General features: G+C 32.4%; 1 protein-coding gene across 8 annotated transcripts in view; it reads right to left on the bottom strand.

Annotated features, from left to right (window-relative positions):
• The window catches only part of LINGO2 (leucine rich repeat and Ig domain containing 2), a 1,089,314-nt gene that overhangs the window by 328,170 nt on the left and 734,431 nt on the right, over positions 1-26,713 (bottom strand). For 6 of the 8 annotated variants that reach the window (XM_039880667.1, XM_039880666.1, XM_039880670.1 and 3 more), the window contains one exon: positions 22,503-22,666. The exons of 1 other annotated variant lie outside the window; for it this stretch is intronic. The gene's annotated coding sequence lies outside the window, so the exon portion shown is untranslated. The remainder of the gene's footprint in view (positions 1-22,502; positions 22,667-26,713) is intronic. One more of the 8 variants, XM_039880668.1, reaches the window with a different exon arrangement.

Genomic DNA, 26,713 nt, shown 5'->3' with positions numbered 1-26,713 from the left:
CTGACAAATGAGATAACAGCAGAATTTACCACATGGATTGTTATGAGATTAAATGAGATTGTGTATTAAAAGTGCTTATCTGAATGGCAAAATAGTAAGCCCTAAGTAGGTGTTCAGGATTTCACAAGTTCAGTAATGCTATGGCTTTGAATTTTTTTGCACTTGAGAACACATTTTAAAGTCAACACATTTTCTGCATGTAATTTTATTTAAGCCCATTAAATAGTAATTTTAGCATCAATCAGCTGAAAGCAATAAAAAAAATAGCTCTGAATTCAATGATTTTTTAAAATATTTTTTATTTTAATTATTATAATGAAATCTATGTGCATCTTTGTGCATGTGAGTAATATTTATTGTTTATAGGGAATGATTGTAAAAATTGAGAATCTAGTACAAGAACTTCACTTCCCTATTTGTCGGAGGTGGGAAGCTCCATTCACTGCAGTGAAAGGTACTGGGCAATTTCATTGATTGAGGCCACTATACATGTGCTCTCCTCTCTGTGCTTGTAGCCTGTTTATTCACAGGTGACTACAGGCTCTGCTTTGCCTTAAATGGCCTCCCAAACTGGCCTCTTGCCCTTGGTCAGCCTCCTTCCTAGCTGTATTCCACTTCCAAAAAGCTCAGTAAAACAAGAAAATACTATAGACACACTGTTGATTCACCAACAGGAATTCTAGCAAAGAGCACACATTCTTTTATTAGATAGACCTAAAGTTGAATCTGACACTCCGTCTGTGACCACAAGGAAACTATATAATTTATCTCAGTCTCAGTTTCCTTATAGATATAATGTGGATAATTCCTAACTCATAGAGTCGATGTGAAGATTAAATGAGATAAATTATACAAAGCTCTCAAACACAATGTCTGGTATATAATAAGCCCTTGGTAGCTGTTTTTTACTTATTAAAACAGGAAATAGCTCAACAGGGCATACTCTTCATGAAATACACAATATTTGAAAACATATTACACACTCTCTGAATGGAGGATAAAGTATTTATAAATACATGAAAATTGATTTGAAGTCAGAATAGTATTATTCCAACATACATCACACTGAAAGAAATAGAACAATGGTTATATTGGAATTCTATTGAGAGGAAAAAGGAAATCTACAAGTGAAAGATATCTTTTATTGCTGTATTCTTGACAAACTTTCTGACAAGCATCTAGTAAAAGGCTCCCTTTTGGTGGTTTATTTAAACTCAAATAGTGGATGTAACTGAGAAGAGTTTGGCTAATTTCTAAGCAGTTCAAAACAATTCAAGGAAAAAAAGACTCCATGGAATTCTTAATTTGTCTTCAGAGCATAAAGTCACAGGTTTTTGATGCTCATTATAAAAAATATATAAGGTAGTGAAAACATTTCAATAAAAAAATTTGTTTATTAAGTCATTCAGCACAGTAGTAGATGAAGTAATCACAAGGACATTTTAGTAATAGAATCATTTCTTCACATCATTATTTTCTTAGACAATGTAGCAATACGACCCTTTTCTATTCTTTTTTAAAGGGCAAATACAATGCATAGCAATAAAACAACCTAAGGAGTCCCTAAAAAAATACATCATAAATCATAAGACAAAAAACTAAAGGGAGCAAGGACCAATTTCTCATTATATACTGTTATTTAAATTGTATAATAAACAAAGAAAGTTCATATAAGTAGAAAAAGCAAGTTTTCAGCTGAGATAAATCTTTAACCAATGTAATAGTTATGCCTGGCTATTTTAAACTTTATCTCTATCACACACAAAAACTAAAATTTAAAACTTTAGATTTTAAAAATATGCTGACAACAGAGATAACCAGAAAAGGTGTTTTGGCAATCTAATAAAGGACAGGGGATAGAGACTTATTTCTATTTCATATGTTACCCATTATTTCAGTCATATGTTACTACTATTTATGTTACCAATCATTTTAGTTGTATGTTACTGCTATATTTTGCTATTCAGACTCACTTAAATCAACTCCTTATTGTTGTAATAATATTGTTCTGTGAAATACAACCCTGTGACAGTGACTTCTAAAGCACAGTGCAGACAGAACATTAGCCAAGAAAAGACACACTTCATAGTTATGAAGTCTCTATTCTCCATGGAAAGCAGCTAATAAAACAATTGGAGAAAAATACAACAACAAAAAATGTTGATAATAAATATATTCAGAAAAGACTTGACTTGTACAGCATTTGCCATTTTCTGAAGATATTATTCAATATCTAAAAGGATAATTATGAGGTATATAATAATAAATTATTTATACTTTACCAAACCTTTTTCAAAGTTTAACCATATTAATCATTGTGCAAATCACATATTGTATGTTGCTTCCCATAATTCTCACATAATAGACACATATCCGGACTGGTTTCTTAATTACAAATCCTCAACTCTTTCCACCGTACCACAAAGTTCACAGAAATAGGCCAACTTTAGCATCCCATTATTGTAAATGGTAGAACTTGCCTATATACTCACAATGGAATAACATGTTTAATTTTTTGCCAACCTTAGATGCTTTCTATGACTAATCACACATTTACCATCCTCTCTTCTTCCCCACAGGGTAGAGTTAGCGCGAATGCTGAATAAGTTACCAGGAAGGTGCAATTCTTCTCTACAACACGGTTCTAACTATACAAAAAGGAAGAGAAAGTGTTTCTGAAACGAATAGAGAGGAAAAGCTCTGCTTCTTCTAAGATACTGTCTATTAATGCTCTTCTCTTTGAAAAATGATAACTATAGAAATGACCAGTTTCCCATTTCTCGATTTCAAGGAAGTTCAAGGCAAAATTTGCAACAAAACTATGGCTCTCCACATGTCTGTGCTCTCTTGTTTAACCATGTCTTCTTATCCATATCTTTTCTTGGGCTTTACCTTTTAATGTGAATATTCCTAGTGTCAAATAAGTATTTTTACTGTAAGGTGTCTCAAATCTTATATTTGTGTGTAAATCCTACGTATATAGTCCAGTAAACATGAAAACCCTATCCTTATGTGATATTTCCAACCTCCCATGCCCAGCCCAACCAGAGTTGTACAATTCTGGGTTTCAGCAATGCAACAGTGATCCATTTCCAACTGGTGATACTGGAATCTAAAACATGCTGTCAGATCTTCTGTTGGCTGACTTTTAACTTCAGGCATTTGGTGAAATCTTTCCCTCCTTCCTTGCTTGACTTCTCATATAAAATGTTAGAGTGTAAGTCATTGAAATCAAAGAGGTTTTTCCCTAGAAAATAACCTCAAATAAATACTACGTATGATAAGAAAAAAAAACAAAACAAAACACTGTCACTAATTAAAGCATATCTTAGAGGAAGTTGTATGAGTAAAGGACCCACAAATGTTATTTAAATTATTATTATTTTCAAATGGCTCTACATAGTTAAAACATATCCTTTTATTTCTTCCTTAGAAAAAGGGACAACCAGAAGCAAACTCTCAGTAAGTGAGCATTTTCTCCACATTTAAACAAAACAAAACACTCTAAAAATAAATAAATAAAACAGCTAGAACTGGTCTTGCTGCTCCTGTTGATGAAATCCTTCCATTTGTTTCAGGTGAGAGATTTTATCAGAAGACATTTGATGGCAGAAAAAGACTTCTGCTGGGTGGATGTTGATGTCCAAGAACTTGCAAAATGAATTTAAAGATCTGCTCTAATCATAAGACAGAATTTCCATATGGTAATTTTATAAACCAAATGACAATCACTCTCCATCAGTGTTTCTCACAGAGAGCTTAGGAAATAGGAAAGCATAAGGTCAAAGAGACAAATGTTGTCTATTTGGAAATCCAGAATACCTCAGGGTTGTCAAGATGATGGGCCATGTAATGAAGGTTTATAATGAGCCCAATGACAGATTAAACCTACATTTTGCTTACGGTCCAAGGATAAATTGCTAGCAAATTCTATTGTTAGAAAACACACAGACGCAAACACCCAAACAAACAAAAAACACACACATCTCTTCCATTTTTTGGACCACAGAGCTCTGGATCTGTTTACAATATAATGGAAATTGTATAAAAATTAGGGCTGACAAGAAGGTCTGAGGTAAAATTTTGAGGGTTCTGGAAAATTAACAAAGATGAAGAGATATAAATTGTCCTGTATACATAACTATTTAAAAGCATGATGATAAAAGCATCCTAAACTCTGTCCAATTTATCATTACAATGATTCAATCAACATAATAGGAAAAAAATCCATATTCTCTCTGAAAATTAATTAAAGATGTTACTCATTTACCTTAATGCTCGAGGCCTTAGATAAGAAATGGTGCAGGTGAAAAACAAGTAGAGGGATTTGAGCCAATGCTTCCCACTGTTTCTGTAGAACACGCAAGGAGTTTCCACTGACTTCCATTATCTGTGGGATTGGGGAATTGTAGAGATTTCACAGCCTACACTCAGTCTACAGGTTATAAGCGCTGCCAGGAAACATTACAAACAAAATGTCTCCATCAGACATCAAGGAGTAGTAAGCATTCTGGCTTAACTATATTAAGGCGGGCAAAGAAAAATTTCAGCCAAGAATGAAAATTTCAAACTTTAAAAATTCAAAGAGAAATTTTCCCTGGGGAAAAAATGCATTCACTAATGTCTCCCCCTGCCTGTAGCTTCGTTCTCAGCTCTGTAAATTACTGGGCCCCTCTAGGTTGTCAAAGAAAATTTAAAATAAATTTAAACATTTATTATTTACATTTATTTGTAGCAAAAAGATGATAGAAACAATGACCCTACATAATTCTTGAGAGATTCATAGTTAAAAGAACAACTTAGACCTATTTCTGTAAGGATGCATAGACAAGAAAATACTAGAGAAAATAAAAAGTCTTAGCATTTTAAAAGAAGGAGATCATATAAACACTAAGAATAAATATTTCCCAGTGAAATAGAGGAACTGCAAGAAGCATGAGAGAACTTTATAAACAATCTAAATAGTAAACTGAAATAACAATAGAAAAACACAGGGACAGGCTGTGACTAACTAAGAAGAATCTAAAAACAGCTATAGCACTGAAAGTATGTTGCATATATTAACTAAGAAACCACAATAGAGGCAGTTACTGGAAAATCTGAAGTTTCCAAAGTATTAAAATTAATAAAGTAAGATATGAGATCAAGGATCAACAGAAAGAAAAAACTGAAGCTAGACCAAGAGAATTATGAGAAAATACAATAAAAAACATGGAAACTATATCAAAGAACTCCAATATACATGCAACAGGAAATTATACGATGGGAACATTGTCTCTGATTTGGAGAAAGAATTAAAGAGGGGCACAAAGAACTTGGCAGACTCAATGCAAAAGGACCTTTACCTGGATATGGTGAAATTTGAAATTTAAACAGTGTAGAAAAAACACTATGAGGACCTAGAGCAGAAAAAAAAAAAAAAGATAAAAAAAATATATGTAACCTAAAAAGAAAATAGAATTAGATGAAAACCAATCTTCTCAGTTCCTCTGTAGAAAATAATGGAGCAACGTTTGCAAACTTCTGAGATGAAAAGCGGTATGACTCAGGTAATGTACACCCAGTAAAGGTATGATTCATTTTAAAGGGGAAAAGGCATATTCAGATCTGCAGCATTCATTCTATATACTATTCATGTGTCTTGATAAATTTATGAATGAAATCCACTTGGAAAGTTATTCCAACCAATCAGTCAATGAGACCAAAGGCTCAAGAAAGGGAAGATACCATGTAGAATGATGGGAAAACAAATCTATTATAGAGTCTCATATTGTACTCTGATATTAGTTAAATCCTTGATGCCTATATTGTACACTCAATTGCTGATCTGGTGTTTGAGACTAATTTATATACAAAGACATAATTTCTGAGGTAGATGTATGTGTAAAAAAAAGAACAAAACTTTCAAATTATTTCAATAATACATGGGAAATGGGAAGGTATTGACTTCCTAAAATATTATTCTTACTCAAAGAAGACTCTATTGATACATTTTCATTTTTGAAATTGATAAAGGAAGAATACGTGTGTGTGTATGTATGTGTATATATATGTGTGTGTATATATACATATATATGTATATATATGTGTATGTGTGTGTATATATATATGCGTGTGTGTGTGTGTGTGTGTGTGTGTTTTAATGGTAATGGTATTTAGAACAGAATTAGAATGTAAAATCTCCAAGTCATGGGACTGGTAGGAGAGTGGCTGAATGCCACAGAAGACCAAGAACACTTGACTATTATAGAAAAGTTAGTATATTAAAATAAGGAAATCCTAAGAAGTCACAACAATAGATAACATAAAATTAGAAAAGAATAACAAGCTCAAAACATCAATTATCACAATACAGGTGACTAGCTTACAAATAATTTCAGTTTATGATTAAAAGAAAATTTTAGCTCTTTGATATTAATAAGACTTACACCTAAAAGAAAATAATATTTCGTAAAGGATAAAAATATAGATGTGAAAAGTATATATTAGGCAAATGAAAAGTAAAAGTGAGCAATATTAATATCAGAAAATGACTCACAAGTAAGATTTTTATATTCTACTGTTAAAACCTATAAGTCATAATACAGAGGTAAGCTATAAATCTTAATGCACATGGCAGAAACATAAAAAAAAATAAAAGCTATTTAGAAGCTATATGTCTAGAAAAACACAAAAGTTAAAATTCCTTGAGGAATTGTTTAACATACAGTTTTAAGTCAAATAGATCAACTATTGAAAACATAACTAGAGATACAGAGTATCCGATAAGTTTGAATTAGTACTATATATTGAAACTTGGACACTATAAACAATGGTTATACATTTTTTCCATATATAAATAGCGTATTTAGAAAATAATTACATTAAGCCTAAACAATCAGTAATTACTAATAAAATTTAATACTAATACTAATAGTAACAAAAGAATAAGTAATTAGCAATACTTTAAAATTATTACTTAATCCTCATGTGGGTGATAATATCAAAATAAAAATTTAGGACTCTAAAAAATGAACCCTAATGAAAATTGATTTGCCAAAGTGGTACACAAAGGAAAAAAATATAATTTTAAATACATTTATGTTTAAATAAAAAAATTAATACCTCAACAAAGCATTCATTATATTTAAGAATATGATTGCAGCATTATTTGTGGTGGCCAATTCATAAATATAACTGAGGCGTCCTTCAATAGATGATTGGATAAAAAAGATGTGGTCTATAAGAAAAGATAAAATACTGCCATTTGTGACAACATAGATGAATCTTGAGAATATTGTGCTAAGCAAAATAAGTCAGACAGAAAATTTGAGAACCATACAATTTAACTCATGTGGGATATAAAACTGAAAGCAAAAAATGAACAAGACAGACAAACAAACAAACACTAGACACATACAACAGTTCAGTGGTTACCAGAGGGAAAGGGGAATGGGAAGCAGTAGAACAAGGTAAAGGGAGTTAAATATATGGCGATGAAAGGAGATTTGATTTTGGGTAATGAACACACGATGTTATATTTGTCTGATGTATTATAGAATTGTACACATGAAACCTATGTAATTTTATTAAAAAAAAGTCTCCTCAATAAATTTAATTAAAAACACAAAATGACAATGAAATACTTTAAAATATTTTCAAGAAGAAATAAAGATAATAATTATATAAATAGATTAAACATAGATAAAATAGACAAACATAGATATGATAAACTCCAATAAGTGGTTCTTTAAGAGGACAGTAAAATAGACAACATTCATAATACTAATTAAGAAAGAAAATGTTTAAACACAAATCGTTCAAAAGGGAGAAGCAAAATACACTAATTGAAAATTTCAAACTTTGATAGAATACATTCAATATTTGCTAATCGATATAAAAATCTGAAAAATTCTGTTAGCCATGAAAATTTTAAATTATAAAAGTCAGAAAGTTCCAGTTTAAAACACCAATGATACAAATAAACATTATAAAAAATAAAGAAAACTCAAAAACTAAAAGAAAATTAGGTAAAGTCTCATTTAATTTTTTAGATGAGCTTTGTAAAACTACAAGCCTACAGTAATCAAAACGGCATGGTATTGGCATAAAAACAGATACATTGACAAATGAAACAGAATAGAGAGCCCTGAAATAAATCTACACATATGCACCCACTTAATATATGACAAAGGAGGCAAGGATATGCAATGGGATAAAGACAGTCTCTTCAATAAATAGTGCTGAGAAAATTAGACAGATACATGCAAAACAAACAAACAAACAAAAACAAAAAAACTGAACCACCTTCTTACACCGTATACAAGAATAGACTAAAAATGGATTAAAGACTTAAATGTAAGACCTGAAACCATAAAACTTCTAGAAGAAAACATAGGCAGTAAACTCCCTGATGTTGCTAACAGTAATTTCTTTTCAGATATATCTCCTCAGGTAAGGGAAACAAAAGTAAAAATAAACAAATGGGACTACATAAAACTAAAAAGTTTTTGTACGGCAAAGGAAACCATCAACAAAATAAAAAGACAACCGACTAGGAGAAAATATTCGCTTATGATACATCTGATTGGAGGTTAATATCCAAAATATATAAAGAACTCATACAACTCAACAACAAAAAAAAATCTAATTAAAAAATAGGCAGAAGACCTGAACACACATTTCTCTAAAGAGGAAATACAGATGGCCAATAGACATGAAAATATGTTCAAGGTCACTAATCATCAGAGAAACACAAATTAAAACCACAATGCAGTATCATCTCACACATATCAGAATAGCTATCATCAATAAATCAAAGAACAACAAGTATTGCCGAGGATGTGGAGAAAAGGGAATTCTCATACACCATTAATGGGATAGCAAATTGGTACAGCCGCTGTGGAAAACGGTCTGGAGGTTTCTCAAAAACTTGAAAGTAGATATACCTTTTGGCCCAGCAATTGCACTTCTGGTTATTTATCCAAAGAAAACCCAAACGCTAATTAGTAAAGATCTATGCACCCTTATGGTTCATAGCAGCACAATTTACAATAGCCAAGACGTGAAAGCAACCTAAATGCCCATCAACAGATGAATGGATAAAGAAATTATGATTTATATATACAATGGGCTATTACTCAGCCATTAAAAAAATGAAATCTTACCATTTGCAATGACATGGTTGAACCTAGAGATTATTATGCTCAGTGAAATAAGTCAGACAGAGAAAGATAAATACTGTATGATTTTATTTATATGCAGAATCTAAGGAACAAAAAGAACAAACTAATCAAAAACATATAGAGGACAACCTGGTGACAGCCAGAGGGGAGGAGAACTGGGGGACTGGGAGAATGGGGTGAAGGTTTAAAGAAGTGGGGAGCATGGCATAGAGAATGCAGTTAGCACTAATATAATGGCTAGGTGGAGAGCCAGAGGAGAGAAAGAACAATTAGGGGGATTGTTTTAAAAACTATATAAATGTCTAACCAATGGACTGTATACTTGAAACTAATAAAATAAATAAATAAATAAATAAATAAATAAATAAATAAATACATGTAGAAGTTCAAGGCAAATTTAATTATTTTAGAGCAAGGGGAAACAAGGTTTTTTTTGTAATAGGTCAGATAATAAATTTAACAATAGTTAAATTTTTAAACACGTTCATCCATATTAATTATTATTATTAAATAATCTTAAGAAAATATATTTGAAAAATTTTCTTCATAATAAAAGCAAAAAATATAAATACTTTACTAAACTTAAGAAATGTGTAAGATATGTAAATTTTTAAATGTGTAAGGAACTTTAAAAGAAATACATTAACAGACATAACAACTGTTCATGAAAAATCACTCAATTTTGCACAGAGGTCTCTTTCAAAATTAATCCATAAATGTACTATTCAATTGCAGCTAAGATCTTAAAGGCATTTTAATGAAGAGAGGAGGTGCTGAGAAAAGTAACTTTACAGATCAAATACGTAAGAATAAATGAGATTATTCAAGAACAGATTAATAAAATGAGTTGCAGGAGTGGTTGGACCTATGTTATTACATGTTAAAATCAGTTGCAAAAGAAAAATATTAAGTAGTCATAGTATTGAAGTCACTATAGACAGAGATTTGTGGAAAAGAATATAAAATTCAAAGACTTAACCAAATGGACATAAACAATTCTTTATATGGTCAAAGTGACATTCAAAACAAGTGTGGAAAGATTAAATTTTTAGTAAATATTGTTGGGGCCACCTGCTAATATAGTTTATAAAACTTTCTGGGAGAAAATTGGCAATATAAAAAGAGTTTCTAATATGTGTATTCCTTAAAGTAATTTCACTTTAAGGATATCTTCTAGGGAAATAATGAGATAACTGCTTGATTATAGTAACTTTCATTACCTATTGTGTTGCAGCAGAAAAAATTCAAAATACTCTAATGTCCAAAAATTAAAATTAATTAAATAAAATATAATATAACCAAAAAGTAAAATATTATGTAAGAATTAAAGTTTTTAATGAATATATGTGTATATGTACACACACACATATTCAGGTCTGTATAGATCTATGTGTATATATATATGCACATCTACACGTACATGTATTTACACATACATATATCTATGTACATATACATAGAAACATAGCCTATGCATGTGTGTATACACACACACACACATACCTAAGTTCGTAGATATAGTTAGACTTGGATGTATATGTGTATATATGCATTTCTAATATACATATCTATATACATTATACATATACATACATATTTATATATATATACATATAAGTCTATATTTCTGTATGTAGATGAGTGTATTTATATACACACACATACATACATTTGGAAATATATCTGCAATATATGGTTTATGTGATTAAGTGAATAATGCAGACTATAAAATGGTATTAAACCATTTTTGTAGAAACAAATAATGAAACAAATATATTACTCATTGATCTATAATCAGTAAAAAAAGAGTCATAATATATGTACACACATATTGATGTTGTTTATTCCTGAATGGTGAGATTAGAGATTGTTTTTATTTTTTTTGTTTTGAGTGAAATTTGTTCGCATTTTCCTTTATTCTCAGGGAGGAAAAAAAAGGCCATTCAATTTAAAAATATATAAAATGCTTCTCTGCCTTTTGGCTAAGATCGAGTGGAAAAATAAATAAATAAGTGGCACTGATATCTATTTTCCAAAAGAAAGATACTTTAAAAAATACAGATAGTTTCATCCAATAAAGACTCAAGGATTTATCAGTTAAGTTTGCAATCCAAGTTTCCTTATGTCTTCTTGCTCAACATTTGATGTAGGTAACTTCAGAATATAGTATACTTAGTTTAGAAAATATTTTGCCTCCACAATTCCCAAAGTGTGTATTAATTAGTACACATCGACCTGCTGGACCAGAAGGACCTATTCAAGTACAGGGTAACACAGCAGCCTAATATCAAACCATCAGGCTTAGATCTAGTAGTACTACAGTTAAACCTGATCATGATTAATTATAGTCTTCTAAAATTTCATCACAAAATTGGAGCATTTTGAAGGATGACTTTTAAAAGGAAACAATGCTTGAATGAAGCCCTCATTTGCATTGAACTCGCATTTAAGTTTTTTCCAATACTTTTTCACCACAACTAAGCCCTCTTGACTCTCATTGTTATAATAAAAGCACTAATATGACATATACACATGAATTTCCAGACATTATTCATTAAGTATAAAATTTGAATCCTTCTGGGATTCTTAAGAGTTTGCTAATTGTTTAATGGTGACAAAGGGAAAGGATTAGTTAAAATGAATGTTCCCTAAACAAAAATAGCAAAAGACTTCATATAAACAATACTCTATAATACATATATCATGACAAAAATCACAATTAAATATTATAATTTATTTGACAAAGAAAAATATTAATAGAAAACAGCTTCTTTAGACAAAAAAATTGTCATTAAATAACTTCAAAAACTTCTTTCACAGTTGTCTGATTTATCAGAGTAACTTTTGTATATGCAAAATATAAACTTCATTTTTTTTCCAAGGGAAAACCAGATGTTTCATTTTACAACATGTTAACCTATAGTTACATTTAAAAGAATAAAGAATAAAAATCTCCACAAGGGTTTTATACAAGTCATAACTTAGTAATAACTTAGCAAAAATATTAAATATTATAGTTTATTGGGTATAAAAAATTACTAATTGCTACCATTAAGATTCTTTCAATTTAAGAGACAATGACTAGATAGGAGCATTACAATGAGTAGATAGCACATTATTATAGGCTCTCAGATAAGTCATTTGAGTGAAAGACAGAAATATGAATTTCAACCTTCTTAATATACATCCTGAAAACTAAGCTCCATCATCACCTATCCACCCATCCATTTATCTATCCATCCAATATTTACTTAGAGTCTGTTTTGAGCCAGACATTGAGTTATTTACTGAAGACAAGGTCCCTTCTGTCATTGAACTTAGTCAAATTCATGGATTCTTGGTTAGATGTTAAAATAAGCTAGGTTACTAGGTTTTGAAAATCTCAGTCCCCAGATCCCACTCTGCGATAAGAATAAGAATAATAAATAAGAATCTCCTGAGTGCCATCCAGGCATCAATATTGTTTTTTAAAGGTATGCAATAACTCCAATGTTCATCCACCTCTGAGAACCACTAGAGTGAAAAACTAGATACTGACCGAGTAAATGTCCTGACCACCGAGTGTTACTATTGAGAAGTGTGAAGTCCCCTGCCATCTCAAAACTGTTTCTGCTTTATGTCATCCCTCTCTTAAGGTAGCTAAATATTTCCTTTTATGGAAATAATCTATTCAAAGGATATAGAGATAAAATATGACACTGATCCTAAACATAATGTATTATAATATACATATTTTTAAGGCTCTAAATAGATAAATCATAGAATTACAGGTATAGTGAAATAAACTGGGATTGTAATTTGAAAAAGAAATCTTTTCACAAAAAGGCACATATTAATCAGAACAATAAGTTCTGATTAAAATTAAGATACATTAGGTTTTTTCAATTATGTAGGCTTTTTCTTTCAAGAGTGATAGTACATAGTGCTTATCTCATAGATTTAGGAAATACAAGAATGTCCCATGTTGATGTTTATTATTATTATTAATTTTATTTTATTTTATTGTAAATATGTAAATAAGTTTAGCTTATTACTTTAGAAATATAAGGCAAATATTACATGGTTCCATAAACCATGGAACCATAAGGCAAATATTACATGGAACCATAAACCATGGAACCATGTAATTTCACAAATACTACCTAGGATTCTAAAATGCATATGAAAATGATTGTGTATTGGCTTTAGAAGTTCTAAAACTTCAGAAATCTAAATGCAATTTTACTTTAAATTTTTTCAAGTCACAAATACAGAAATCTTCAAACAGTAATATTTACAGTGAAATGTCAAAATTCCTGCTCAAGACAAACAGGAATGAGTTTCTAAACATTTTTAAAGCTTTTTTTGTTACTTTAAATACCCTTGATCCTCAATACAATAAAGTGACACCATAAAAAATTTATCCCCTCGTTTGATCAACTAGCAAACAAGTTTAAGAGTTTCTTACAGCTGTCTTTTGAAAAAATTGCCCTACCATATATCAATTAATATGGAAAACTCTTTTAAAACAAGTCCACATTTATCATCTCCTAGTTCACAATAAACATGATGCATGGTATGTTGTTGTCAGCAGCTAAATGCAGCCAAATAGACTCTAATGAAATCATGTAGAAAATGAAATTTCAACTGAAATTTGAACAGCATCCTATTTTGCATTGTTGTATTTGTACTGCAAACTGAAACCATTTGATATGCAGCAGTTCCTACCACGATTTAACTCACATCATAAGAGAAATGTGCTAACTTATTGATGGTGTCAAAAGACCTACTGGAGAAATGCTGAAGCTACCTCTAATAGAAAGAGAAATTAATTCCAACTTTAGTCCAAAAGACACTGATCTTTTAAACACATCAGTCTAATGGATAGACATTACAATTCTACTTGCCTGTCTTTATATTTCATCTACTTTTTTTTCTCATTGCTCCAGGATTCATTACAAATCTCAAACTCCAAATATATCTCTGTATGTGTATATGTGTGGATATGTGTTTTGGAACAGTTATCTTTTCCAAGAGAACATTTGGCCCCTAAAGTAAACCACTGAATGATTTTGCATTCTCTGCTAAATGTATTAGACTCCAGCTTAAAAAGTTCATCTGTTTCTACTTTTGAGGTAACAGAAATTTTACTGAGAAGAATTAAGTGAAGATGGGTCTGAAAAATTATATGTAGTTCCTTTCTCCCCTTCCCCTCCTCCCTCTAGCAGATGGATGGGGGAAGTCCCTGGAGACTTTTGTGTACTTCTGTGGAGATTGGAAGACTCCAGGAGGGTTCTTAGTGAAGGATGGAAACCCTAGGCTAAGAAAGATTAGGTTTTTGTAGTTTCAGTATGTAATACTTGCACTGCACTCTTGGGAACTGCTGCCTGCACAAAGGCATGTGCATGTGAGCATGAAGAGGAAACATCTATTACTAGAGCTTTAATTTATTGTCACAAGCATGAGTACCATTATGCAACACAAGTGTGCAAGAAAACCTTACTGGTCAAGTGAAATTGGCCCAACAGAGAGTGATAAATATGGACTGAGAGATTATGTGGTAGAAAGCAGATTTGCAGAAAATTACAATGGTGTTTATAGCATAGAGACGTTTAATCATTTCTAGTGTCTGTAAAGAGCTATTGATTTAGTGATAGATTATGGAATTATCTCTAAAAGAAAGCAATCAATTGTAAATCACTCATCCATGCCTTTGTTAAAGTGTCTTAACTATTGTACATCTGTCACAAAGAAATTTATTTCTGGCTAATATAAACTAAATATGTATGCATCAAAGTAGTCCAATGGCACTACAGATTTATAGGTTAAAAAAATTATTAAATATAGTTCCAAACAGGGTTCATTTATCAATCATTTCTCTTTATATCCTTTGAAAGACACAGACTTCCAGATCTTTAGACCCAGACTCAATCACATTATGAACACCTACTACATATAAGATACTTTAATATGTAAGTCCTCAATCTGTACCACTCACTTATTAGATATTGTTCTTCTTTTACAACTATAAAAACTGTGAAAAAGCTGAATAAGAACTTTATGGCTACTCAATTGGTTGGTGGCAGCAAGGACCAAATCTCAGGTCTGTTTTATCATAAAATTGGTGCTTTTAACCACTATACTACACAGTTGTTTTTTCGTGAAAAACAATTTGGGGTCAGACAAGAACTTCCACAATCAAAAGCAAAATCTTAGAGTTTTAGGAAAATTTAGAAATCACTTATCCAATGTCTTAGCATTTGAGTTATCCCTTGTACCACATCTCTAAGTATTACCCAGTCTCTGCCCGAATAATTCCAAAGACAGGTGGTCACTGCTCCACAGTTAGACAGTTTTTTTTTTTTTTATTTGAAGGAAGGACATACCATGTCCATTTATTAGAAGACTCAATATTTCCAGCAACAACAAACAAAGGGAAAAAAAAACAACCCTATGTATTTCTAAATTTTACTACTTCCAAATTTGACCTACAAACTCGTTGCAGTAATAATTACTATGTTGACAGATGCTTAGAATTATCAAACCAATTTTAAAAATACAAAACAAAATGAAACAAAACAAGAATAGCTAAGGACAATGGTAGATTAAATCAAAAATAGCTGGAGCATTTTTCTGACCAGATTTTAAACTATAACATTTTGGGCCATGTGAACACACACACACACACACACACACACACGCACACAAAACAAAACAAAACAAAAACTCTGATCATAACAAATGTGAGAATGGACTCAGAAATAGCTTTACTCATCAGAAAGCTCATCTTTCTATTGAGCTAAAATCATTTTATCAGTAACTCTCACTATTGAATCCCATTTCTAACCTCTAGAGAAATACTGGCTAAGTTTACTTCCTCTTTCACTCAGTGATGACATTATTTCTTGAAACAAAAATATAGCATGAGGGTATCAAAATTGCTCCAAGAATTTGAAAAGTGCTGTACATGAACTTCAAAGTCAAATTATATTTAATTGTTTAAATATACATATCTAGGATCCTATGCAATTGATTTCTCCAAGTGAATATGGCACTGATGCATTTTGTCAGAGTACGTCATTTGTTGTCATCTATTCCAGAAGCAGAGATTTTGCTTAGCACTTGGTATGATGATTAGCTAAAACAGATGGAGTATATTAAGACTTCTAAGGTATGATTGTTTCAAGCTTGGAAAGCGAGTTGAGCTTAGTTATCCCATGTCTTTTAAATTAACCATCTGTAAAATGGGAACGATTGGAAAATACAGCCTTTTACTGGATAAACCTCTAGAATACTTTCAGCATCAAAAGTTAAGCAAAATATAATCAATATATTACTTGAGGGCAGCTACACCTTGGTCTTTTCTGGGATGCAATTTTGTCATATGATATATATTATGATTAATTTAGTAGAGCAAATATTCAGTGTTAGAAACACTACACATCTCAGATTTGTTTTTTTCTCATATAACAAATGTTGACTCCAAAATATGATCTTAAATTTGTTGTTTTAAAAGCAAACCATCTCTTTGATTGTAAACAATTATACCCATTTAATAAAAGCATGAACTGGGGTACAGATAGTCATATGGCAACATTTTCACTTTAGATAATGAGCAAATAAACTGCAGAAGTATAGTAGATATTATTTCAATCAATAATGAGGTACCATTTTCTTGTATTCCGTAGCACCACTTATAGAACTTTTTCATCAGTACTAATTATAACTTCATGTTAATGTTTTTAAAAAGACAACAGGTGGAAAAGTATGGGGAACCTCTTGTGGAGCAAGGATTCTACAAATTTAGTGCAAAAGTTTTTCATTTACTGTTCCCAGCATCTAGTAGAAAATCAATACATACTAGTTATACCAATTAAATAAATTAATTAACTCAATTAAACAAATTAAATTTTAAAGAGTGTATATGCACTCCTTGGACACCAAAAGATAACTTAATTAAAGCCTTTAAAATTTATAAATATTTTTATTAATGTTTTAAACTCAAGTAATTTCATAAAAAATAGATTCAGAGTAATTTATTTCTCTCTCCATCTAGAGATTATTAAAACCACATCAAATCATTTTCTTTTTTCAGTTTGAAAAATGGAATAGTGATAACTCTAATAACAAAAGTTATTGAGCTCTTACTTTGTGCTAGGCACTATTTTTAATTTAATTCCTATAAAAACCTTATGAAGAAGGTATTATTATTATCTTTAATTTTACATGAGAAAACTGAGGCAGAGTCATAACTGCTTCAGAGTTATAACCACAAAGTGGATTCTAATTCAGGAAGCCTGGCTCCAGGGTTCGCCTCAGCCACAAAGCAATATCTCCTGTCATACATTACAGTGTCTCACTTGTTGCAGACTCTAAATCATTATTTTTCAACTAATCAGTTATAAGTGGAAATAAGAGTTCATCAGATACTGTGCCCTAGATGTGATGTGTTGACATGTAGTTAAGCTCTTTTTCATGCGTTTCAGTATGAGAGCACTTTAGCTAAGTAGCTTAGAATTCAAAAATGCACCTTGTAGTTCTCACTCTGACAGGGGAGAGAGATGTAGTAGTCGGGCCATAACCCCTGGATCAGATATATGGGCCATAGGCAGGAAATTCAATCTCTCTGTCCTTCAGTTTCCTCATTTATAAAGTGAGATGATGATGAAAGTGGTGGTAGTAGTGGTACCCACGCCAGGGGTTGATATGAAGATTATATGATGGACATAATAGTAAACACTCTACAGATCTTAGCTATTTTGTCATTAGTACAGCTCAGCTCCTTTACCTGACTCCCTTCTTAGTACACAAGTAGTCAAGTACACAAGGCCAGGAAATCTTTTTAGTCATTTAAAAAAGATGTTATTTGGGCTGATTTGCCTGTCTTGTAAAGGTTGAATACAAAATTGCTGCTAAAGGGGAATCTGTGTGAGTCTGTTCATTCTCATTAGACATTGTCAAGGCTTGCTAATTCCAGATTGTTCTGAGACATCAGGGAGAGTGAGGAGAATCACAGAATGCAAATTTGCATGTGCTAGGTGCCCTTGAAAATCAGCAATTTGGTTGCCTATTTCTTACACCTAACCCAAAACTCTGCTTCCGAAAGCATTGCCTACAGAGAGGACATCGTGGTTTGGGGTAGGGGGTGAGCAAACTGCTCTCTGCCATGGAATATTTGGGATAACTGGGAAACAAGAGCCCCAGATCTTTGTGGCACAGAGAGCTAGTCCCAGTTGCCTTATTCTTTCATCCCAGTCCTCACAGGATGCACACAACAAATAGATTCTGGGACAAGTTGTCCAGAGGATATTATACTCTCTCTAAGGAATACCTCTTTCCATATAGCATAATTTCTGGATCAAATTAACATTAACTTTCTTAATTGCCAAATATAAAACAAACAAAAATAAAACATTGGTCTGAGAGTAATAACCTCCTTCCCCAACCCACATGCTTGATCTCACCCTGGCTCTGAAATTACAAAACTATATGAAACAGTTAATTTTCCAACTATATTCTCTGTATGATCAGAAATATATTTTTAGCATGATGCTCTTTTCATCTTAATCACTACCATTTATGTGGCAGAATGCAAATAGATTTATGGAGCATGCCACAAAATTAATATTTAAAAGAGAAAAGAACAAGCACTTGCTTCCCCACGCCCCAAATCCCTTTAGAATCCACAGAGAAAAAAGGCACAATGAATACACAATGCATATTCTTATAAAATGAAGATGTTGAGACACTGAACTTTTTCATCACAGGCAGTGGAGCCATGCATAACACTTAAATGCTTGACTCTGCAGACATGCTTCTCTCTTACAATCAATGTCCCATATGGTGATGACCTTTCAAGATCAGTCCCCAAGCATCAGTTCACATTAGGATCTAGGGCAGTGAGTTGTGGCTGCTGGCGTATGGCTGTAGAAATCTCAGTGTGACTTCTGCTATCACTTGCTACTTATGTGAAATGAGGTTATTTAATCTTTCTGAACTTCAGTAAGATCATGTATAAAGTATGTACTTTTCCCCTACGGTTCTAGAAAATAAGAGAGTATAGTTGTAACCTACTTAGCACAAAACTTAACACATGATATAAGCTCACAAAATGGTACTTATTTATACAACCACCAAATTGTGCATACGATTTTTTATTTTAACTACACCTAGCTACTAAGTAGGGTGATGTTTTGTTTTCCCATTTTAAGTAAAGAATGAATTTCAAGGCTGAATTTCAGTCGCTAGAGCACTATTATTCCAGACAAACTGTACATTAAAATAATTCCTGTTATTGTCTCCGTGATCAATTTCTGAGATTTCTGTTCTATGTTCATTAGATGTCTTCGAGGTCTACGTTATTTTTGTGTATATTTAAGCAGATCGACACTTTTAAATATTTCATTATATAATAATTAGCATATAATTGCTTATTATGTATAATTATATATTATATATTATATTAATATATTATATCAATGTGTCACATATTACATAATAATTTATTATATAATAATTAGCATGTAATAATCAGCTTCCTCTCCTATAAAGAATTTGAATTTATGAATTTGGCTCCCAAGCCTAAGACCTGAAAGTAAGTTCAACATTATATGATGTGCCCTTTGAATTTCTTTGGTATAAGCAGGAAACTCCTCTACAGAAACCCCTCTACATGCCTACATATATGACCAATTTTATCTACAATAATGTGTTATGCAATATGTGTTAGTATTTTTGTTAAACTATTATTCACATTAGACAAAGATTTACAACAATATATTTTTTGCAAAGCAGTTAGCACAATGTTCAGCATTAGGTAAGTGCTAAGAAATGTTTTTCTCTTTTCTTCTTTTCCAAAAGCAGATCTTTTGTATTGCATAACCTATGCCTGTCTCCTTGCTTTGTGCTTTTCTTCTAGCCCTATGAACACTATGTTCCTAGCATTGTCTTTATCTCTAAGTAGGAGATGTTTTTGGAGTTGCCTTTTTGGTCAAGAAAGTTGAGAAGAGAAAAGATTTGCTGTAATTATGTTCATTAGGTACAAAAATGTGAAGTATTTTCTGAGTAAATAAAAATAGCCATGACTCCTGATGGTCAAGTAAGTCACCAGGAGCAACATTGCCCACTTTACTTATGTTCTATCTTAAAATAGTAGTAATTCTAAGCTCTCCGAGAGACTGAAATATAAAGTGAGCTATAAAATGCAGACTCCCTCTGAAGATGACTCTTTGAGACATTTTACATAATTAGATGTTATAGTCTACTCTATGAAAGCAAAGAATATGTTGTAAGTGATTGACTAGAAATACGTTTTCGGCAAGAATTTGGTTTTGTTTCAGATGCTGTTTGATCTGAGTACCATCTACTGCTATTGCTTTATTCTTTCTCTATATTGTTTTCTAACTGAGATACAAGGTAAGATGAATACCACAGTCAAAATGGCACCATGCTGCTGAAGCTGACATCAAGCACTTTTGGTGGTCCTCAGAAAATAGCATCACTTTGTTCTGTTTAATGTCTAAGATGTGCAATATGCCAAGGCACCTGCCATTTTATACAACTCTCTAATCTTCCTCTTTATTAGCTGTCTGGCAACATCATCACACTGGCTGCTTGGTTTAAATCTTGTTCACTCTTTAATATAAAAAGACAAGAGAATGTCCCTGAAGATATAAACTTAGTCTCTCATACTGTAGACAGTTATTTTATTTTCAGTGTAATTTTCCTTGGAACAAAAATTCTTTTATATTTCCACAGGAAAAGAGACTATCTTTTTGCCTCCTTAGTAAATATTTTGCATTACAATTGTCCAGATGTTCAAGATGCCTACTGAAGCTTTCTCTGTTTAACAACTAATCCTTTAGATCCATTGTTTAAATGGCACATGCTATAGTATATATTCTCATTCATTTACTTATTTATTTTGTTCATTCAAATAACATTTATTGGGTTCTTGCTATGAGTCACACACTATGTTAGGTACTGTGAATACCAAAAAGAATAGAATGCTTTTATTTGAGAAAACAAGTAGAGAAGATAAATTCACAAAGATAAAAATTATAACACAACATATTGAATGTTATGATAGAAGTATGAGCTAGATGTCCTGGGAACATAGTAGTGTGACTGTCTAAGGTTGAACAGGGCAGCGTGAGAAGATTTCACAGAGAAGGAGATGATATTTGAGTTCAGTGTAGGAATATTCTTAGCAGAAGGAATGAAAAATGTTTAGTGTGGCTGGACAGGGGAGATCAGTCAGGGAAGGTCAGGATTGAAGATCAGAAATGTCATGAATTAGAATGTAAAAAAAATAATTGGAATTAATTAATTAGAATTAATTGCCTAGGATAATTTATATTGGATGGCCAATATAAATATAGCTAAAAGATAAGTTAGGTTTGGGCTGCAGAGGCAGTCCCTGTCTTCAAACAGGATATATAGCAAGACAAGAAGGGCCATTACCAGAGGGAAAATCTGCAACATCCTATGAAACAAAAACCCTGGAGTCATACTCATGTCCTAAAATGGGCCTCCTACTGGCTTGAGTGAGACTTGATTAGAGGTAGCAGGTGAGGACAAGGAGGGCAGTTGAAGGGACCTGGAAGAGCGCTAAGCTGGGGAGGTGGGGAGATGAGGCCCTAAGAAGTGAAGAGTGGATTGGGTAAGGTCTCTTCAACGGTTTGGGGGTTTACCCTTCTCTTTCAAAGTTAAAGAATAAGGACAAGATCTAGGAAGTTCAAAGTTTCTACGTCATGGGTCTTTTTTGTTTCTCGCCTCCTCTTTTTTCTTATGTGAAATGTACCTAGTATGAGACTAGTCCCCAGGCCTTAGAGGAAGAAGAAAGAGAGATAGGAATAGTGTCCCCTGGCAGAGGATATGTGCAAGTCAGGGTCTGCTTGTCGTGACTAGGAAAGCATGGATTCCATAGTAAAAGTGAGCCCTGAGTCAATCCTTTCCCAGGAGAGCTGCACTGCTTTCAAACAAGATGTCGGAACATTATCCTTACTGTTTATAGGGTCTTTGAACTTTTTCACCATGTTAAATCTGTGGTCGAATGTGGCTAAGATTGTTATTATTCTACTTTTTACATTTTTCTTACCGCTTAAAGCTGTCAAAAAGCCCGTTGCTTCCTCTTATAATCTCTGAAGCTACTATATAACAACCACAGCCTGCTTCCCTGGTGGTCTTTGCATTTCTGGAGTAGAAATAGGACATAGCATCATTTAGTCTATAGGAAAGAAGAATCTGGAACACGACCTGGTTGACTTCCTAATGTTAGTATTCCCTTTATATTTCACCCCTTTTATGTGATCCTCAGCCTGTGTGTGAAAGACTACCATAGAGGAACTCACAAGTTACCTGCACCTTGGGACAGCTATGGTTTATAGCAAAGTTCCTCCTTACATATGTTTCCTTGACCCTTCTTGCTTCTATTATCACTTGGAACTGTAGGCTTAATCACATCTCTCTTCCACATGAGACTCCTCCAAATATTTGAAAACAGCTAACACAGTTCTTGGTTCCTTAAAGAGAAAAATAGAAATGAATGTTGGAGGACTCACTGCCTAGTATCACACATTAAACTGGGACCATTCACCTAAAATATCTCCTGTATGAAGAGAATCAAAACAAAACCCAATAAGTAAGCAAAGAAACAAGAAAAAAAACATTAAAAGAGTGAATGATTTTCTCAAGGTAAGTGACAAAGCCAGAATTTAAAGCTGGAGTGAATTATAAAATTGTTTATATTAAAAAATACATTTAAATCTAGCTCTTATTTTTTATCAAGGAAAATAGCTTCATAGTTTAAAAAACCAGGTAATGTTAAAATAATATAGTAATAATATGCTGCTAATAATAATCAGCTGTCTCACCACATAATTCACCTAGAAGTCAATCCATTTCTTTGTCCACTATGCATACTGCCTTTGCCGTACTCTTCTATTAATAGCATAACTTTGAGTCTATCATCATCCTCATTGCTGTACATGTATCTACTTATACATGTACTGATAGATATACAGAATGTATCTGACTGGGACAAGATTTACTAATATTTCTACAATCTGCTTTAGTTTTTAATTTTTTTCCCACTGGAAAACCTTGAAAATGTGTCAAAATGATCTGTGAAAGAATTAAGTGAATATTGGAACTTCTCTTTAATTAATAATCTTCTAATCCACGATTCTTTGTATGACACTCAATACAGAAGCAGGGCAAAATAGGTTATTTATAGCCTTCTAAATTTGTAGTTTTCAAATCTAAACACCATTCTCTCAGTGTGAATATATTAAATAGCTCTGACATGGAAATAAGAGCCATATCCTATTTTCAAATACCAGGAAGGACAAAAGGAAATTAGATTTAAAATCTGTAATAAAAAGAAAATTAGTTTTCTTATTTGTAATTTTCTGTATTTAAAAAAAAATGTGTCCATTCATTCTGATATTTAGCCTCTGGGACCTCCTTGCTATCTGTCCAAAGATATTCATATTTTCAACAGGCATTTTTTACCCTCACCAGTGCCTCTAGTGGTTTACATTGTAAATCATTAAGCCCAAGTCATCCCAGCTAATAAAATTGCTTAAATGTTTCTTTTCTGACCACTTTCCCTTCACTCATATCCTAAAATATACATACATGCAAGCATACACTATTTAAATGAGTTCATTTTTGACATGTTCTTTCACCAATCCTGTGGCAGAGCTGGCAAACAACAAAAAACAAAACAATCAAACCAAAACCCAAACTCAACTACATTGGTTTATTTTTTGGTCACCTTGAGTGATTTCTGAGTCTTCTTACAAATAAAGTCAATAGAATTCATTGAGCTGAGAGAGGTAGGGGTTCAGTGTTCTTTACAAGGTTTAGAATCAAAATAAACTGCACAATATTTATTTGAAAACATAAATGTAGTAACAATATGAAGAAATAGCAGCCATGAGCTCTACCCTTATGAAACTACCCTCATGATATAGTATGGGAAGTAAGACAATTTAAGAAATTCTGAACAATAGAAGAGATAAATAATTTTAGGTAACAGGATAGTATAGAATTCAGTGTTTCAGAAATAGTTTCCATCCCAATAATCCCAATAAAACACCTTTCTATCTTCATCAAACAATCTCGGGTGGCCTATGGTAAGGAAGGAGTTAAGCAATGTAATTGTGGTCCCCATTTAATCACTAGTGAACTCCATGGCTTTGGACAGTTTGTTTAACCTCAGTGGGCTTGACTTTCATTATTTAAAGAAAAAAAAATCTAAATAAATAATGTTTGAAGTATTTTTTTAGATATAAAAATCTGTAACTGTGATTCTCTTTTATGAGAGGGGCATAAGTATACCTACAGTGGCTAACACAAGCCATCAGAAACATCTACATAGAGTGTATATATATATAATATATATATATATTATATATATATATTACATATATATATTACATATATATATGAAATAAACCTAGTGTGAGAGTCATCTATCTATCTATTATCTATCTATATCTATCTATATAGAGAGAACACACTCATGGAACCACTGTAGGGATAGACTGGGTATGACAGGCAGGTTCAAAAGTGGGCCACTTCTATTAACTATTTAAGTATTTCTCGGAGTTAAGTTTGGAGCCATCAATAATTTTTTCTTCTAATTTCTCTTTAGCACTGTACTTTGGCAGGATCTGCGATAATTAAGATTTCTCATTAACCTGTGGAATCCAGTGTGAAAACATACTTCCATTTCAGTCCAGTCATGTTTCAGATTCCTATAGATGAGAATCCTTGTCATTGCAGAGCTGCACTACCCCTTCCTTCCGGTGTATTTATATATCAATTTGGTTTTGAATCTTGCTACTTCAGAGACTAGATTAAGAATTTTAAAAATAATAGTGAATGTCAATTCTAAATGAAAAAAAAAGATTTTTTAGTATGATCCTGCTTTGCTTGGATTATGATATACCTGGCAATTGCTATGACATCAAATTACAAGTGTTGTTTTCTTTGGATCTGAGAGGGTTCTTTCCCTATAGAAAGTCTAAGTTTGACTTGTTTACCTACTTGCCAGAACAAATGTTAAAATGAGTTCAGAGGCTTGTACGTGAACCTGGTAAATCTTCCCTCCTTGCACCATCAATCTAGTAAACTTGGGAGTACCAGTTGCCTGACTCAGGAAAGTCAAACAAAACGAGATCTTTTCACTCAGACCCCTTGCCTTTGGGTTCACTGTGAGCTCCAGCACCAAGAGGCTGCTGCTAGATGGACTTTGCATATTGATGACTTGGTCTGAGGTCACTGGCCAGTCTCAGTTGAGGGAAAACTGGTTTTCCTCATCTATTCTGATACACATAACTCTACAGATCTCACCAAGAAGAAGCTCTAGTTCTATCCCTGTATATTGCTTTTTCACTCTGCCCTTCAGATTTCCTATCACTCTTATAAACATGGAAGAAAGACTTCCAACCTTTCCTGAAGGTTTCCTCTCTTCCACAATCCTGCAGCCTCCCCTCCATCTGTCAGGCCTAACATCACCATGACTGAGGGGGCTCTCGGCACACAAAGGCACAGACAATGTCAGTTACTGTCTGAGCAAGATTTAAAAGTTGGCACCAAACCTCTCTGTACACTGATGCCCTCCTTGCTGTTGATTTCCTTCTCTTCCCCTCAGTAATCACTCAAATTGTTTATTTCCCTCACCTTAGTGATATTAATCAAAATTTTACATTTAGAAAAAAAGTAGATGCAGTTTGCTACAATAAGATGTCTCAAGTTGATAGACAAGTTGATAGATATAGGTTATCTATATTTTCACATGGAACAAATCTTACCATATAATGAATCATCTCTGATAGTGAAATATTAAAGGTCAAGTCCATGAGAGAAGCTTATTTCAGAGATGCTGTCTGCCTTTAATAATAATGCTTTATAATAACAACAATATTAGCAAAGTAATAATAATAGCAACAATCTTTATGTCATTTCTGTAATATGCCAAATGATTTATAATACATCATGTCATTTTTTTTTCCAACAACTTTTGAGGCAAGCGCTCTTATTTCTCTCCTTTTACAACTGAGGAAATCAAGGATTGGTGATGTTAATAAGCTGGCTCAACAAATAAACTGTAGTTGAGTAAAAAAGATTCAAACTCTGTCATTCTGATTCTAGAGCCCAATTGCTCAACCACTGCCTCCCAGTATTATAATTAAATAGATTTATGGCTAAGATAATTTGGACTATTTTAGAATATATTGGTTAAATTAAACTAGATTGGCAGACAGACACTAGAGCCCCTTCCAAATTCTGATAGTCATGTTTCTAAAAACACCTCTGATAGCAGAATTTCTTGTTGAGGACCTCAAGACTTTATTTTGTAAAAATGTGTTAGGGGAAATCAAAGATAGTAAAAAAATTAAGAAAGCCTTTTACAAATAAGTATACTAATGTTTATTAAAATAAAACAATAAAACATCTTCCCAAATTAAAAGGACATTTACCCATCTTAAGTTAGTATAAGGAATACTCTGCTATTAATTTCCATTTACTAACCCTTGCTCGGCAAAACAAGTCAGTTT

Source organism: Pteropus medius, unplaced genomic scaffold, assembly GCF_902729225.1.
Source record: "Pteropus medius unplaced genomic scaffold, Ma_sr-lr_union100, whole genome shotgun sequence".
NCBI lineage: Eukaryota > Metazoa > Chordata > Mammalia > Chiroptera > Pteropodidae > Pteropus > Pteropus medius.
This window is presented reverse-complemented; position numbering and strand designations above follow the sequence as displayed.